The 19694-nt window shown below is 37.0% G+C and overlaps 1 protein-coding gene and 1 long non-coding RNA gene across 2 annotated transcripts in view; one reads left to right on the top strand and one right to left on the bottom strand.

The window, feature by feature from the left end:
- Positions 1–19694, top strand: part of LOC127845643 (adenylate cyclase type 2-like) — a 123703-nt gene that overhangs the window by 19386 nt on the left and 84623 nt on the right. The gene's annotated exons all lie outside the window — the stretch shown is intronic.
- On the bottom strand, positions 10017–14785 carry LOC127845650 (uncharacterized). The gene is made up of 2 exons (XR_008033304.1): positions 14624–14785; positions 10017–11445 (listed from the first exon to the last, which is right to left on the bottom strand). It is a non-coding gene; the product is annotated as an uncharacterized LOC127845650 (long non-coding RNA).

Raw genomic sequence — 19694 nt, 5'->3', positions numbered from 1 at the left:
AGAAGAGTTGGAGAATTGGACATCAGAAAGCTGCACCAAGTTCAGTGTGTTGTAGAAGAGTTGTAGAATCTGACATCAGAAAGCTGCATCAAGTCCAGTGTATTGTAAAAGAGTTGTAAAATCTGATATCAGAAAGCTGCACCAAGTCCCATGTGTTGTAGTAGAGTTGGAGAATCTGACATCAGAAAGCTGCACCAAGTCCAGTGTGTTGTAGAAGAGTTGGAGAACCTGAAATCAGAAAGCTGCACAAGTCCAGTATGTTGTAGAAGAGTTGTAGAATCTGACATCAGAAAGCTGCACCAAGTCCAGTGTGTTGTACAAGAGTTGTAGAACGGACATCAGAAAGCTGCACCAAGTCCAGTGTGTTGTAGAAGAGTTGTAGAATCTGACATCAGAAAGCTGCATCAAGTCCAGTATGTTGTAGAAGAGTTGTAGAATCTGACATCAGAAAGCCGCATCAAGTCAAGTATGTTGTAGAAGAGTTGTAGAATCTGACATCAGAAAGCTGCACCAAGTACAGTGTGTTGTAGAAGAGTTGTAGAATCTGACATCAGAAAGCTGCACCAAGTCCAGTGTGTTGTAGAAGAGTTGTAGAATCAGACATCAGAAAGCTGCACCAAGTCCAGTATGTTGTAGAAAAGTTGTAGAATCTGACATCAGAAAGCTGTATCAAGTCCAGTATGTTGTAGAAGAGTTGTAGAATCTGACATCAGAAAGCTGCATCAAGTCCAGTATGTTGTAGAAGAGTTGTAGAATCTGACATCAGAAAGCTGCATCAAGTCCAGTGTGTTGTAGAAGAGTTGTAGAATCTGACATCAGAAAGCTGCATCAAGTCCAGTATGTTGTAGAAGAGTCGTAGAATCTGACATCAGAAAGCTGTATCAAGTCCAGTATGTTGTGGAAGAGTTGTGTCTCTAGTGCTTGTTATAACCCTTTACCACTTAGATACGTATTTTTACGCAGTTGTAGTCCCTTACAAAGTAAAATTTAATTTAATACCTTTCTTACTAGATTCAAGTTTTAAAAGCTTCATTTCCAACCCTTAGATACTGGTGAGCAGCAAACAGCATAAAACCTAAATAGACTGTGAGTTACTCGAAGGTTGTTCTGGTTTTATCTGTTTGCATATAGCCAGTTTCAATTTTCTTCTAAGTCGGAAAGGTTTAAAGGTGTCGATTCCATGGAATCGTTGCTGCAGTTGGCAATGAAACTAATGACAACAGATGGCAAGCCAATAAAATTAGGAAAATTCTGAAATATTTAAAAGCGAAAAAAACGCTGTCTGTTCACAGATAGTTTTTGTAGTGACACAGTAAGGATTCATTTAATACTATTCATAATGCAAGACAGCGATTATCTGCAAAAATATATATTGAATGTGTTATGTACAAGACTTTCACACTTGAGTTCAGATGAGGTGTAACTCTTGTCTGCAATCTCAATTTGGTATGGATAGTAAATATGAAGTACTATTAGAGTCAAAAGTGATATACCTGCACATCCCACTTTTCTATTGCCATAGACATTACCAGAACACATGTATACAAGAGATTGAACTCTTCCACTGGTCATCTTTATCCGAAGTCTGCTGTCGTTCTGCATCTTACAAGTGCAAAATCCACAAGTGGTGGATTAACTGTTAAGAAGTAGATATGGGTTCTAAACCTTTCAAACAATTTTAGTCAAACATCCCAAAACTGTCCAGAGTAAAACATTCTGCATACCAATTGTCTTAAATTTTGATGCCAAATTGTTTGGTAGATTATGCTCAAGCATCAACGGTTTAGATGTTTGCTGAAGGATTAAAATGGTCATCATCATAGATATATACAGATAAACATATCGGCAAAATGTCATAAAAAAAAAAGAACTCACAAAACTCCCCACATGCCATGACATGGGTTGAGTTATACCAAACAATATTTTAAGGATGGCCTTTAGCGCCTACGCCGCCTAGTATAAGAGTTTTAACGCGTAATAAGGGCCTCTGCAAACGATCAACACGATAACAATTTTATCGTATCATTTAAATATATAAAAACATGTACCTAATGAATTTGTATGATGTAACCCAAATGTTGCATGCATGTTTTCATTATTTATTACCAGGATTGCACTACGCCATTGGCTAGAATTCACAAAGAGTGCTGGTTAATATTATTGTAACCTGGGCATTATCGGCACGTTATTTTACTTTGAAAAAGCTATAATATATAAATAATTTTTGATTGTATGCATTATCTTGATAAGGAATCAAAACTATTTTAATTAATGGATTTAATGATTAAATGTAAGGATTGATTTTACGTTAAATTTAAGAAATGATTGCTATATAGTCTAAGATTGATTATAGCATTTTAAAAAGCATCAATTTGGAGTTCTGATGGGTAGAAATTCAACCACTGATTTAATACATTTTTATTGACAATTTTGCCTAAAATCGAATTAGAATTTTTTATTGTGCTTCTTATGATCATTTTAAAATGCTCAATTCTCTTTCAATAGAATCTGTAGCTGAAAAAAATCATCCCGACCTAGTTGTTCAAAAAGTTTACCATGGTTATTTTCTAAGGCTCATAGATTTGATAGAGAAAGTTATTGAAAATGTACTTATTGTAGATTGAGTTCAAATATATATAGCAGTGCTCAGTTATATATACATGTAGATTATGAAGTGAATAAACTAATTTATGGCTTAAATAGCTTACATGGGCCACTCGTGGGTGTAATAAATATTTTGAGTATTGATTAGGAACATATAAATAATGAACATGAAGTTTTTGCTCTGTTCACATGTAAACCATTTATATATCCCATGTTTGGAGTTGTTTTTCCTCCATGTGAATAGCATATGAAGTTACTTAGTGTAATTGTTTTTTCTTGCGGACTGAATGCGAGACAGTCCATGTCTCATACATGAGTTGTAATGAAACAAACAGGAGGCCAATCAATTAGATGTTTTATGTGCTTTAAAATTTTCATGGAACCTTAATGTAACGGAGTGTTTTTGATAACCAGGAGTTTCATTTTACAATAATGTGGTCGCATGGTGCGATGGGATTTGAAAATTATTGTATAGTGTAGAATTACTGGTACCAGTCTTTGATTGTATTGATTGTGAAAGGTAATGCTACATGTAACTGGGACATTTTGTTTTAGTTTTGTGTAATTTATATCAGGTTATATCACAATTAACTAAACATATACCCTAAGGAAATGGCATTGGTCTTCAATGACTAGAGCTGCCATCAGAATAACTGAAACATTCAGAAACTGCGTCTTATACAAATGTAAACTGTTAATGATACTTCTGATAATGGGCAATTCAATACTGCTTAATTGATTGTTATATTTCTATTACCAGTATCATGATAGTGCTTTATATGATAGCTCGTTTTTAGTTCAGAGAAAGCATTATGAGATTTTGGATTCAGGTTTTACTGAACAAATAAATTTTAATATCAATACTATTTGCTGCGTAAACGGTGTGCTTTACAATTGGATATTATGTGTGAGATACCATTTGACTGAAAGTTATTTCAATATGTGTGATATTGGTTTGTTATATAAATGTATACTTAAAGAATACCTACTAAATATTTTACATTCAGTGTTCATATACTAAAATTAGGGACAACATTTTCTGCTTGTATGATATTTTACGTTTAAAGATAGTCTCTTCTTAGCAAAAATCTAGTTTAGGCGGAAAGTGGCGTCCCTGATAAGCCTATGCAGACTGCACAGGCTTATCTGGGACGTCAATTTACGCACCTGCATTAAACCCCCTTTTCACAGAGCAAGGTCAAAAGGAAATGTTCTTGTTTCTGCTGTCTAGGTTTTAGTGTCTCATGTGAAATAATGGACAATAGTTAAAAATTGTGTCTTGTTCTGGGCTTAATTTATGTGCGTAAAGTGTCGTCCCAGATTAGCCTGTGCAGTCCGCACATGCTAATCAGGGACGACACTTTCCCCTTTAATGGTATTTTTAGTTTCAAGGAAGTCCCTCCTTACCGAAAATCAAGTTTAGGCGGAAAGTGTCGTCCCTGATTAGCCTGTGCGGACTGCACAGGCTAATCTGGGACTACACTTTACACACATGCATTATGACCAGCTTTCACTGAACAAGACACAAATTCATAAGTGATACATGGTAACCTGGCTTAATGCTTAAAATACTTTAGTGTTGAATAATCTTTTTCATGATATTCAACTGCCAAGAAGCTTTCCTTTAATGTGACTTTGAAAATTAAGCATAATATCACAAATGACCTCAGGCAATTTTATCTTATGTTCAAAATGATTTGAAAGAAATTAAGATAAGATAATGTGTCTTTTTACTAGTGCAATGGCTTGGAATAGGATTTGCTTTGGTATGTTTTTAGCTCACCTGATTGCTCAGGTGAGCTTTTCTGACCAATCTTTGTCCGCTGTACGTCCGTCTGTCCGTTAACATTTGCTCGTTAACACTCTAGAGGCCACATTTCTTGTCCCATCGTCATGAAACTTGGTCAGAAGCTTTGCCCCAATAAAATCTCGGCCGAGTTCGAAACTGGGTTGTGCCGGGTCAAAAACTAGGTCACTAGGTCAAAGAGAAGAAAAACCTTGTAAACACTGTAAAGTCACATTTTATGTTCAACCTTCATGTAACTTTGTTAAAATGTTTGTCTTAATGATATCTTGATTATACCCCCACAAAATAAGTTAAGGGGGGTATATAGGAGTGAACTTGTCTGTCGGTCTGTCTGTCTGTCGGTCCGTATTAAGTGTCCGCTCTCTAATTCAAGTAGTTTAAATCCGATCTTCACCAAACTTGGTCAGAAGTTGTATCTACTTGATGTCTAGGCCAAGTTCAAACATGGACCTTGCCGGGTCAAAAAGTAGGTCACGGGGTCCCTTTGTGTGTTTTAAACATTCAGCATGTTGTCCTCTCAATATTCAAGTAGTTTTCATCCGATCTTCACCAAACTTGGTCAGAAGTTGTATCTAGATGATCTTATGGCCACGTTTAAACATGGGCCTTGCCAGGTCAAAAACTAGGTCAAGGGGTCCCTTAGTGCGTTTTTAGCTCACTTGATTGCTCAGGAGAGCTTTTGTGACCGGTCTTTTTCCGTCGTATGTCCGTCCATCCGTTAACATTTGCTCGTAAACACACTAGGTGCCACATTTCTTGTCCCATCTTCATGAAACTTGGTCAGAAGCTTTGTCCCAATCTAATCTCGACCACGTTCGAAACTGGGTTGTGCCGGGTCAAAAAGTAGGTCACTAGGTAAAAAAAAAGAAAAACCTTGTAAACACTGTAGAAGTTACATTTCATGCCCAATCTACATGTAACTTTGTCAAAATGTTTGTCTTAATGATATCTTGGTTGAGTTCAAAAGTGGTTCTGATCCGTTAAAAAACATGGCCGCCAGTGGGCGGGGCAGTTTTCCTTATTTGGCTGTAGAGAAACCTTGTAAACACTCTAGAAGTCACAATTTTTGCCCAATCATCATGAAAATTGGTCAAAACATTGGTTTTATTGATATCTCAGAGGAGTTCGAAAATGGTCCAGATCGGTGATAGAACATGGCTGCCAGTGGACGGGGAATTTTTCTGTATATGTATATAGTGAAAACATGTGAACATTTGTTTCCTTGATATGAGAGTTGAGTTTTAAAATGGTTCCGGTCAGTTGAATAAAATGGCTGCTGGGGGGGGGGGGGCAGTTTTCCTTATTTGGCTACTTTGTAAACACTCTAGAAGTCACAATTTTTGCCCAATCATCATGAAAGTTGGTAAAAAAATTGTTGTTTTTTATATGTCGGAGGAGTTTGAAAATGGTCCAGATCGGTGAACAAACATGGCCGCCAGTGGGCGGGGCATTTTTCTCTATATGTATTTAGTGAAAACATGTGAACACTCTAGAAGTCTTATTTTGGCCCAATTTTCATGAAATTTGATCAGAAAATTTGTTTCTTTGATATGAGAGTTGAGTTTGAAAATGGTTCCGGTCGGTTGAATAACATGGCCGGCGGGGGAGGGGGTGGGGGGGGGGGCGGCAGTTTTCTTATATTTAAATTAAAGCTTGTGAACACTCTTCTAGAAGTCATTTTTTGCCCAATCATCATGAAACTTGGTGAAAAGAATGGTTTTATATATATCACATAATTAATGCCATAATTACTGCCCTTAGATTGTCCAAATTTTCATTATATTATACAAAATCCTTGTAAACACTCAAGAGGTCACAGTTTTGTTTCAGATTTTATGAATCTTGGTCATAATATTTATTTTTGTAAGCAAAGTTTGATGTTTGGTAAGTGGGGTCGACTCAAAATATAGGCCACCAGGTCAAATCTTACAAAAACAAAATCACTCCATATGCCAGAGTTTTGGGTCAATAATGATGAAACTTGACCAGAATGTTTGTCTGGACAATATCTAGGTCAAGTTTAACGTTTGGGAAAGATTGAATGAAAGATTGAATGAACTGACTCCTTTCAGGTGAGCGAACTAGGGCAATCTTGGCCCTCTTGTTTTGAATACTAATCAATTATTGTTTTTTTCCTCTAGAATGTTACCAAGCTTGACTTCTGAGTGGTAAGCATGTCAAAGACTCAAAAGTATTATACCATCAGCATTGTTATACAGACTACTTCTGTGTATGAAACTGAAAATGTCCTTGTTACAATGACACTAAACATGTTACAAATACAGAACCAAGTATAGAGACTAGATTGACACATTTAATTATGCCCCCTTTGGAGAAGAGGGGGTAAATTGTTTTACTGGATGTTGGCTGGTTGGTCTGTCTGTCTATGTGTCTGTTGGTAGACCAGTTCGTTTCCACTCAATAATCATCAACAAATTTACTGACTGGCTTGATACTACACTTTTGCATTGGCCTTGGATAGAATATGACCCCTATTGTAATTGGGGTCACTAGCTCAAAAGTCAAGGTTGCTGTCACAATAAGTGTGAAAATTGTTTCCAATCAATAACTTGTCAACAAATTGACCGATTGGCTTGATACTTCACAAGTACGTTGGCCTTGGACAGGAGATGGCCCCTATTGAAATTTTGATCACTAGATCAAATGTCAAGGTCACTGTCACAAAAAGTGTGAAAATCGTTTCCAATCAATAAGTTGTCAACAAATGGAACCATTGGCTTGATACTTTACATGAGCATTGGACTTGGACTTTAAATGACCCCTATTGAAATTTGGATCACTAGGTTAAACCTTAAGGTCACTGTCACAATAATTGTGAAAATCGTTTCAATAACTCGTCAACAAATTTCCCAATTGGCTTGATAGTTCACATGTGCATTGGCCTTGCACAGAAGATGACCCCTATTGAAATTGTGGTTACTAGGTCAAAGATTAAATTCACTGTATCAATAAGTGAGATTTTGTTAATCAATATCTTGTCAACTAATTGAACACTTGGCTTGATACTTTCCATGAGCATTGGACTTGGACAGTCAGATAACCCCTATTGAAATTGGGGTCACATGTCAAATGTCAAGGTCACTGTAACAATAAAGGTAAAAATTGTTTCTGTTCAATAACTTGTCAACCAATTGACTGATTGGCTTGATACTTCACATGTGCATTTGCATTGGACCCCAAATGAAATTGTGTTCATTAGTTTTAAGGTCAAGGTCACTGTGACATTTAGTATTAAATTGGTTTCTGTTTGATTTCGGTTTATTGGGGCATCTTTCCTCAACTGCGGAGCTCTTGTTAGCTCTTGAAATGTGCTGATGTAAGTACCAACTGCAAGTAAATTTATACTAGTTATAAGGCACCCTTAGACATCTTCTTGTACTGGTAGATGGGTGAGGCCCCCTCTCGAAATCTATACACTTATTTATTTAATTTTGTAATGCACATTAGATCAACATGCTCAGTGAGAGTTTTGTGATTGTCTTTTGTTTGTATTCATTGATCTTAATCATTATTTACCTTTTCAACACTCTAGAGGTTACATTTCTAGCCCAAATGTCATGAAATTTGGTCATGACATTTTATCCAGTGATAGATTAGTCAAATTGGGTAACTAAGGTAAACAAGAGCACCGCATAACAGGTGCCATGCTCGGCTATGGGTGCAGTTTTGAATGAATGAAAGCTTGTCAGATTATATTTTTTTTAAAGGTCACAGTGACCTTGACCTTTGACCTGGTGACCCAAAAATGTGTGTGGCGTGTAGAACTCATCAAGGTGCATCTACATATGAAGTTTCAAAGTTGTAGGTGGAAGCACTTTGATTTTAGAGCTAACATTCAAAACCTTAACAAAATGCTAAGGTTTTAGCACAACGTGGACGGCGGAAGACACGATTAGCTGCTATGACAATACCTTCGAAAAAAACAAGCTAAAAATTAGGTCACTTGGACAAATAAAAGAAGACTCTAGACTTTTTTGCAAAGTCTGCACGAAATATGATCAGAACATTTGTTTTAAAATTTCTTTGCTGAATTTAAAACAACATGGCTGCCCAGGGTCTGAGCAGTTTTTCATATGTGGCTTTTGTAAAACCCATGGAACATCTTTAGAAGTCACAATGTTCACTTTATCATCATGAAACTTCCAAATCACATTAACAAAATTGTAGTTATATATCTTGGCTGAATTTTAAAATGGTTCATAATAATGTTAGGTAAGTTATAAATGTTGGTCTAATTTCAATTTTGCACCTTGTATGCTACCATGTCGACAACTCTCTGGCCTTTTTACCATTATTGCTCTCTTAGTGTATGAATCATTTTTCATAAACAATCCAAATAAGAAAACAACAGAAATCTCTATAACATGTTTAAACATATTTTATTGAGCTTTACCACTTACATACATATTTTGATGTGTGTGTGTGGTCCCTTATAAAGTTATATTCAATTAAACAGCTTTCTTACTAGATTCTAGTTTAAAAGCTTCATAACAAACCATTTAATTCTGACGAGAAGCAAACAGCATAAAACCTGAACAGAATTGTGAGTTACTCGCAGGCTGTTCTGGTTTTATGCTGTTTGCACATAACCATTTTCACTTTGCCTCTGATTGGAAACGGGTTAAGCTTTACTGCATCAAAGTCATATGGCTTATTGAGACATTCTCGAATCTGTTTCATGGGAAGAACCAATATTTGTAATCTGTAAAATAAATCCTTAGAATGCACCTAAACTAAAGGGAACATCAAATCCATGACTGACAGATTGCCAGGTGGACACAAGGTGCAAAAGGTTCCAAATTCGGCATAAAATAGAAATTGACAATTAACACACAATCAATTTGTCACTTAAATCTGTTAGAATAAATTGGTTAATTACGTTTCTTATATTACTGCCAATGAGTTCCATCCATATAGGGGCTATCCACAGAAAAAACAGCATAAAACCTGAACAGACTGCCAGTTACTCGCAGGATGTTCTGGTTTTATGGTGTTTGTACATGGCAATTTTCACTTTGCTAATCTGAGAGAGAAAGGGTTTACAAAAAAATTGGCACAATGATAATCACATTGACATGTTGTTTTCCATCTAATAACCAGTCTTCTTTGTTCAACATCACAGTCACAGTTGGAGTTCAAAGATCAAATAATGTCAAAGAAGACATTTGTGGGTGAGACATGAACTGTTTTGTTTAGAAAACAAATGCATAGATTAGTTTAATATTTCTTCATCCCAAAAAAATAAACAAATTGACATCATTTGAACTCTTTTGTGACTGCTCAGACCATATACTAAGTGGAAATTATTAAAAAGCATTAAGGGAAAATGATCCATCATCCAAGCTTTAGTGAAGGATGATGGGCATTATTTGAGTAAAGCCGGAGGCTGAGCATGTATACTTAGCATATCGGGATGACGATATCGAGTGATCCGCATTTTAAATAACGCGCTTAAAAACACCACGTGACTCACCTACATACCCGGATATTCAACCAGATTTTACCATTCTTTAAAACTGTTTTGTTGCTTCAAAATCGTACACAAGCACAAAGGGAAGGGAAAAGAGTTGATCAAACTTCAATCAACCGAAAAGCCATATATTAAATTATATTCTCAGAATACATAATATAATTTCATAAAGAAGGGTGGGAGTATACATGCTCAGCCTCCGGCTTTACTCAAATAATGCCCATCATCCTTCACTAAAGCTTGGATGATGGATCATTATTTTCCGTAAAGCCTCCGGCTTTCACATGTATACTTAGCATCTTTAAATCTAGCAACAAAACCGAACACAAACAATAACAACGGTGAGTATCTTTAACTAAAGACTTCCATCATAACTATCATTATCAATCATTTATGGATGTAACACTACAGACAATTTCACAGGTGATTCAACCCTGTTAAAACAAATCAACACAACATTTTTGGATATGCTATCTTCATCAACACATTTCATTACTAGTTTAAAATAATAATTATTAACTACCTAACACAGCGTCATTAATTGACACTGATTTCTGTACTCCAGTTATAAAAATTCTTGTCAAATTTCCAGTCTGGAGTTTTGAAAAATGCCCACTAAGGATCATCCTTTATTATATGCTGCAGAAGTAGCTGCAGATGTAAACACACAAGCCTTAAAAATACCAATGTCTATACCAGAAGTAGTAAGACTTTCCTTAGCCATCTAGCCGCAGTACAAGTGGTAACTGTCTTATAGGTTACATAAAACACTAACAAATAATATACATTTCTAAAGGCTTCAGGACATTTTACATAAAACAACACGGTATGCATAACATACAATTTCTCATAATGAAATTTTCTAAAACTAACAGATAATTATTATGCTTATTAGTGATTATGAGATGATTAGGAAACACAAAACACACATTATTATTACTTGTCTTCATATAGCCTAAGTGTGTTAAGTAACACTAAAGTCTAAGCCCTGGGACGCAGGATAATGCTATTAAAGCAGACACCTAAAGTGTCATCATTTTCATAGTCAGTTTATTTAATGGATACAAAGACCATAAAACTTGAGAACAGTACTCACACTCCATGTGAATATATATATCTAGGAAGAACTGGACAAATATTAAATATTCCTACATAAATTTAGTTATAAAAAATATATTGGAACACCAAATGTAACCATAAAATTGCAATTTCTACAATAGCATTGCATAATGAGTATTTAACACTAAATAGGATTTCTAATCCTCATGGAGGTCATACACCACTACACCTTCAGTCATTTGAAAGGGACTGTAAAGCCATTAAACCACACCATAAATACCACTTTTTCCAGGTCAAACGATATTGATTCCTTGTCCATGGTATATAGGCTGACAAGGCAATTTCTGCAGTTCTTTGTGAAACTCCCCAACTCGACAATGATTGCCGGATATAGTCACCACGACCATCTTCAATGAATGACTGAGAGGATGCACCATGCTGCTGTGCGGATGAAACAATAGGTCCAGATGTCTCAGTAACCTGACTGGCAAAGAAATTATATTAGACAATACCAATGGATACCATGATTATATTAGACAATACCATTGGATACCATGATTATATTAGACAATACCAATTGATACCGTGATCAACTTTTCCAAACAGGACAAACTAAAAATGCCTGTTCTACTTCATTAGAAATAATCATATTGCATATTTTGCCAATCAGATTAAAAGGTTGAAAATATAAGGCTACATGCCACTACAAGACATATAAAATACATCAACACCATAAGACCCTAGTTCTGGGAACCATTAAACAAATGTATCTATGTATTAAGCCTAGACGCAAAAAGGTCTGTATCTGTCTAAAACAGGTGTCTTCAACTTCTAGAAAAATGTCAGATTTAATATCCACTATGTGGAGTTTGAAAAACTTTTTAGAATAAAAATCTGCTTAAATATTAGTATTTCCTGGATTATGAATTGCTGAAATAAAAAATATTTGTGTATATTAAAACACCAAATCCAAATGCCTTATACCAAGCAATCCATAGGACCTTAATTCATTGCTCCCATATCTGTAATATAAGACACAGAAGTAACATTAACACTTTGTATCTTAATATGAATATCACAGTTTTAACTCCTCCTTACTTCCATTACTCAAATATGTACCTTTATCAAAGTCATTAATATCCCCATGACCTCTAAACTTATCGCGCTCTAAGCTTCTATAATACAAAGGCGCCTCTAGAATAGCAAAAAATGCATTAACTACATGGTATCTGCCTGTGAAGGAAGCAATTTCTCGTACTCTCACATGCCTTGTATGCAATACAGTTTCATTATCAGTCACAATCCTCTGTGCTATGCCCTCTGTTAAAACACCATAAACCAGACGGTATCAATGACAAAACCAAAATGACTACTAATCACTATTATCTGCGAAGGCTGTAATACAGATATTTAATTATTTATAATTAATCCTAAAAATTTCACTATGTCTAGAATCCAGTTTGAATTTTGTAAACAGGTCTCTTTAATTTGATGCATATTAACTGAAACATCTAGATATAATATAAACACATGATTTCCATAAATCTAAACCAAGCATGTATTGGCTGTAAATTTTATGTTAACAATTTTGGAGCTGGCGCTAAACTAGGCGTCAGGCAAACAAACTTATAGAGTTCCATTCAATCCGAAAATAAATTCTTTGATCATGTTCATTCCAAGGTACTTAAAGTATATGTATCCTGCAGATCTATACTCTAAAATAATCATTCTTCTGAATGAGATCCAAAAACATTTATAACATTTCTTATTTACAGTGCTCATAAACAATTAATTCATTAGATATTTCAAATTAATTACTGGTCTATAATTCTCATTTGCTTTAGGCACTATAAAAATATTAGAAATAAACTGATTGTCTTCATCACTTGACTGTACAATCGCTTCTTTTTTAAGTAAAAGATTTACTTCCTCATTAACAAATAATATTGGATCAAAACTAAATGGAATTTCATTTGAAATAATGTTTAGCCAGGAATAGTAAGAAAAATCCAAGAGTCTAGTAAAAATTTCTCCCATATTTTTGCACGTGATACTAAATTTTTCCTCAGTGCATACCAACAGTCTATTGACTGGTCAGCCATAGTAACAGTAGCATTGGGAATAGTTTACTTATCTATAGGCACCGCATGATCGAGTTGCCCCTATGTATGAACCCCTTTGAGGGTATGGTGAACCAAATGGCATTAGGAGGTTCAAAACTACCAATGAAAGTTGCAGGATGAAAAAACTTCTACCCAGAGAGCGTCTTAAGGGTATTGCATAGAACGCTCACATTCTCATATCATTCACAAAGCAACACAATTGTCACAGTTTAGAATTTCTTTGCTAATATTATCACCAAACTGCATTGATGAAACTGGTGTGTTAACATTACACAGATTTAAATACTTTTTGTTTACATTTGGTCTTATCATATACCTGCGCCTAAGAGATAGATTATATAGTACATTATGGTCATATAAGAGACTGAATTAATAACCTCAGGACTATTAGCAATCTGTGTCTTTACCATATTGGCCAACTTAATAATAGGCACAATCCCTGTTGCCATGGCGCTAAATTCTAAATCTCCACCATGTCCTGATTTTGTGACCTTGCCCTTTTTCCTAGGACTTTCCAAATTTCATTGTTAATCAAAGGTGCACCCAGATACAAACAATTCTCTGGTAATTTATATTTTAAAAAACAATTGAATCAGTGTCACACTGAACAGAACAAACGGTGTAATCAAATTAGCCAAATATTGGGGAATGGCAACTTCCTTTTCAAGTGCCCTTAAAATTAGGCAAATCCCCAAAAACCTCTGAGGTGGGATCATTGTCAATACCATCAAACACGTCTGCTGAGAACTCAGCCCAGTATCCTTTTTATTATAATTATATTATTTTACTATAAGTGAACATTATTGTCACTATCATAATGGTCCATTTTCAAATGGATGTTTGGTCAATTGTATAAATTATGCCCATAATAGTGGGTAATGTCATCATTTTCCGTGACTACGTCATCGGAATTTACTCCAAAAGCAAATTTCAAATTGTCAATTTCTTGCTTGGACAATTTAGAAAAAGAAAACACATTGGAATTCATTATTGGATTGATGCACGTGCTCATAGAAGCTGACGACATATTTCTGTCAGTCTTTTAACTTACTTTTTGAATAAATTACACATATATATATAAGCAACCTTTTAGCAAACAACTGCCTTGCCTTTCGTTTTATTAATAACTACAAACTTTAATGTCCTTCTGAGAACAAATGACAATAAAAAATCATCACATCCGAAATCTGAAATTTCGACAGTATTTTCCGATGCACGTGCTCATAGAAGCTGACGACATATTTCTGTCAACTTACTTTTTGAATAAATTACACATGCATTATAAGAAACCTTTGAGCAAACAACTGCCTTGCCTTTCGTTTTATTAATTACTACATACTTTAATGTCCTGGGAACAAATGGCAATAAAAAATCATCACATCCGAAATTTCGGACAGTGTTTTCCGCGAGCAAAGCTCGTCAGATATTTTTGCTCTAATTATTGCCAAACAAATTAAATACTAGGACTACGTCCTTAGTAAGGCAGTATTAAACAATAAAAACAATAGATACAATCAATTTCAACAGGTATTTACCTACCTGTCCAGAGAACGAACCACTCGACAGAACGCCAAACCGAAGAATGGTAAAATCTGGTTGAATATCCGGGTATGTAGGTGAGTCACGTGGTGTTTTTAAGCGCGTTATTTAAAATGCGGATCACTCGATATCGTCATCCCGATATGCTAAGTATACATGTGAAAGCCGGAGGCTTTACGGAAAATAATGTGCAAGTTCACAATGTTATGATGATTAAAAAAAAACTACACTGTATTTATTGTGTATACTGCTTCTATGCATGGTATCATGCTCTTGTTCCTCCATACATGCCTCTCCTATCATGATTATATCAATAAATTAAGTTTCTTGTTTCCATCTACAATGTGACCTGAAAATATCCATGTAATGTGAAGCAGCAGTCACATTACAAAATGGTGCCATGCATATCAGACTGTTTTGTTCTGGAAAATTGACCTCAAGCCTGCAATTGTGTTATCTTCAAGATGTATAACATCTTTGTCAATAGACAATGGTGAACAAATACGAAATCCAATTATCAGCCGTATTGTCAAGTGCCTGTTAAGAACTATACAGCCACTTGACAGCCAATATCACTTGTCCACACTAAATTAAGTGATCATCTTCCAATTCAGACCAGAGCTCAATAGACTTTATAACCATCTTGTGAAGTCTCCTAAGTGCCCCTGAAGAGATATTGACCTAAGTGTGAGTTAATCCTTTAAGAATTCAGGGAACACCAAACCCGACAATGCAGGAAAAATATAAGGAGGCAACCTGCAGAAGACGTTGTGCAGATAGATTGTGGCTCTATAGACCACAACACATCTCATCCTCGATAGATTGAGGCTCTATAGACCACAACACATCTCATCCTTGATAGATTGAGGCTCTATAGACCACAACACATCTCATCCTTGATAGATTGTGGCTCTATAGACCACCACACATCTCATCCTTGATAGTTTGAGGCTCTATAGACCACCACACATCTCATCCTTGATAGATTGAGGCTCTATAGACCCCGACACATCTCATCATTGATAGATTGAGGCTCTATAGACCACCACACATCTCATCATTGATAGATTGAGGCTCTATAGACCCCCACACATCTCATCATTGATTGATTGAGGCTCTATAGACCCCGACACATCTCATCATTGATAGATTGAGGCTCTATAGACCCCGACACATCTAGTCATTGATAGATTGAGGCTCTATAGACCACCACACATCTCATCATTGATAGATTGAGGCTCTATAGACCACCACACATCTCATCATTGATTGATTTAGGCTCTATAGACCACGACACATCTCATCATTGATAGATTGAGGCTCTATAGACCCCGAAACATCTCATCCTTGATAGATTGAGGCTCTATAGACCACCACACATCTCATCATTGATTGATTGAGGCTCTATAGACCACCACACATCTCATACTTGATAGATTGAGGCTCTATAGACCCCCACACATCTCATCATTGATAGATTGTGGCTCTATAGACCACCAGACATCTCATCCTTGATAGATTGTGGCTCTATAGACCCCCACACATCTCATACTTGACAGATTGAGGCTCTATAGACCCCCACACATCTCATCCTTGATAGATTGAGGCTCTATAGACCCTGACACATCTCATCATTGATTGAGTGAGGCTCTATAGACCACCACTCATCTCATCCTTGATAGATTGAGGCTCTATAGACCCCCACACATCTTATCCTTGAAAGATTGAGGCCCTATAGACCCCCACACATCACATCCTTGATAGATTGTGGCTCTAAAGACCACCACACATCTCATCCTTGATAGATTGAGGCCCTATAGACCCCGACACATCTCATCCTTGATAGATTGTGGCTCTATAGACCACCACACATCTCATCCTTGATTGATTGTGGCTCTATAGACCACCACACATCTCATCCTTGATTGATTGTAGCTCTATAGACCACCACACATCTCATCATTGATAGATTGAGGCTCTTTAGACCCTGACACATCTCATCCTTGATTGATTGTGGCTCTAAAGACCACCACACATCTCAGCCTTGATAGATTGAGGCTCTATAGACCACGACACATCTCATCCTTGATTGATTGCAGCTCTATAGACCACCACACATCTCATCCTTGATTTAGGCTTACACATCTCATCCTTGATAGATTGAGGCTCTATAGACCACCACACATCTCATCCTTGATAGATTGTGGCTCTATAGACCACCACACATCCCATCCTTGATAGATTGTGGCTCTATAGACCACCACACATCTCATCATTGATAGATAAAGGCTCTATAGACCCCGACACATCTCATCATTGATAGATTGAGGCTCTATAGACCCCTACACATCTCATCATTGATAGATTGAGGCTCTATAGACCACCACACATCTCATCATTGATAGATTGAGGCTCTATAGACCACCACACATCTCATCATTGATTGATTTAGGCTCTATAGACCACGACACATCTCATCATTGATAGATTGAGGCTCTATAGACCCTGAAACATCTCATCCTTGATAGATTGAGGCTCTATAGACCACCACACATCTCATCATTGATTGATTGAGGCTCTATAGACCACCACACATCTCATCATTGATTGATTGTGGCTCTATAGACCCCCACACATCTCATCCTTGACAGATTGAGGCTCTATAGACCCCGACACATCTCATCATTGATAGATTGAGGCTCTATAGACCACCACACATCTCATCATTGATAGATTGAGGCTCTATAGACCACCACCCATCTCATCCTTGATAGATTGAGGCTCTATAGACCCCCACACATCTCATCCTTGAAAGATTGAGGCCCTATAGACCCCCACACATCACATCCTTGATAGATTGTGGCTCTAAAGACCACCACACATCTCATCCTTGATAGATTGAGGCCCTATAGACCCCGACACATCTCATCCTTGATAGATTGTGGCTCTATAGACCACCACACATCTCATCCTTGATTGATTGTGGCTCTATAGACCACCACACATCTCATCCTTGATTGATTGTGGCTCTATAGACCACCACACATCTCATCATTGATAGATTGAGGCTCTTTAGACCCTGACACATCTCATCCTTGATTGATTGTGGCTCTATAGACCACCACACATCTCAGCCTTGATAGATTGAGGCTCTATAGACCCTGACACATCTCATCCTTGATTGATTGCAGCTCTATAGACCACCACACATCTCATCCTTGATTTAGGCTTACACATCTCATCCTTGATAGATTGAGGCTCTATAGACCACCACACATCTCATCCTTGATAGATTGTGGCTCTATAGACCACCACACATCTCATCCTTGATAGATTGTGGCTCTATAGACCACCACACATCTCATCATTGATAGATAAAGGCTCTATAGACCCCGACACATCTCATCATTGATAGATTGAGGCTCTATAGACCCCGACACATCTCATCATTGATAGATTGAGGCTCTATAGACCACCACACATCTCATCATTGATAGATTGAGGCTCTATAGACCACCACACATCTCATCATTGATTGATTTAGGCTCTATAGACCACGACACATCTCATCATTGATAGATTGAGGCTCTATAGACCCCGAAACATCTCATCCTTGATAGATTGAGGCTCTATAGACCACCACACATCTCATCATTGATAGATTGTGGCTCTATAGACCTCCACACATCTCATCATTGATCAATTGTAGCTCTATAGACCACCACACATCTCATCATTGATATATTGAGGCTCTATAGACCACCACACATCTCATCATTGATAGATTGAGGCTCTATAGATCCCGACACATCTCATCCTTGATAGATTGAGGCTCTATAGACCACCACACATCTCATCATTGATTGATTGAGGCTCTATAGACCCCGACACATCTCATCATTGATAGATTGAGGCTCTATAGACCCCGACACATCTCATCCTTGATAGATTGAGGCTCTTTAGACCCCGACACATCTCATCATTGATAGATTGAGGCTCTATAGAACCCGACACATCTCATCATTGATAGATTGAGGCTCTATAGACCACCACCCATCTCATACTTGATAGATTGAGGCTCTATAGACCCCCACACATCTCATCATTGATAGATTGTGGCTCTATAGACCACCAGACATCTCATCCTTGAAAGATTGTGGCTCTATAGACCCCCACACATCTCATCCTTGATAGATTGAGGCTCTTTAGACCCCGACACATCTCATCCTTGATAGATTGTGGCTCTATAGACCCCCACACATCTCATACTTGATAGATTGAGGCTCTATAGACCCCGACACATCTCATCATTGATAGATTGAGGCTCTATAGACCCCGACACATCTCATCATTGATAGATTGAGGCTCTATAGACCACCACACATCTCATCATTGATCGATTGTAGCTCTATAGACCACCACACATCTCATCATTGATATATTGAGGCTCTATAGACCCCGACACATCTCATCATTGATAGATTGCGGCTCTATAGACCACCACACATCTCATCATTGAAAGATTGAGGCTATATAGTCCCCCACACATCTCATCCATGAAAGATTGAGGCTCTATAGACCCTGACACATCTCATCCTTGATAGATTGAGGCTCTATAGACCACCAGACATCTCATCCTTGATAGATTGTGGCTCTATAGACCCCCACACATCTCATACTTGATAGATTGAGGCTCTATAGACCACCAGACATCTCATCCTTGATAGATTGTGGCTCTATAGACCCCCACACATCTCATACTTGATAGATTAAGGCTCTATAGACCCCGACACATCTCATCATTGATATATTGAGGCTCTATAGACCACCACACATCTCATCATTGATAGATTGAGGCTCTATAGACCACCACACATCTCATCATTGATAGATTGAGGCTCTATAGACCACCACATATCTCATCATTGATTGATTTAGGCTCTATAGACCACGACACATCTCATCATTGATAGATTGAGGCTCTATAGACCACCACACATCTCATCATTGATAGATTGAGGCTCTATAGACCACCACACATCTCATCCTTGATAGATTGAGGCTCTATAGA

Source organism: Dreissena polymorpha, chromosome 9 (assembly GCF_020536995.1).
Source record: "Dreissena polymorpha isolate Duluth1 chromosome 9, UMN_Dpol_1.0, whole genome shotgun sequence".
Taxonomy (NCBI): domain Eukaryota; kingdom Metazoa; phylum Mollusca; class Bivalvia; order Myida; family Dreissenidae; genus Dreissena; species Dreissena polymorpha.
This window is presented reverse-complemented; position numbering and strand designations above follow the sequence as displayed.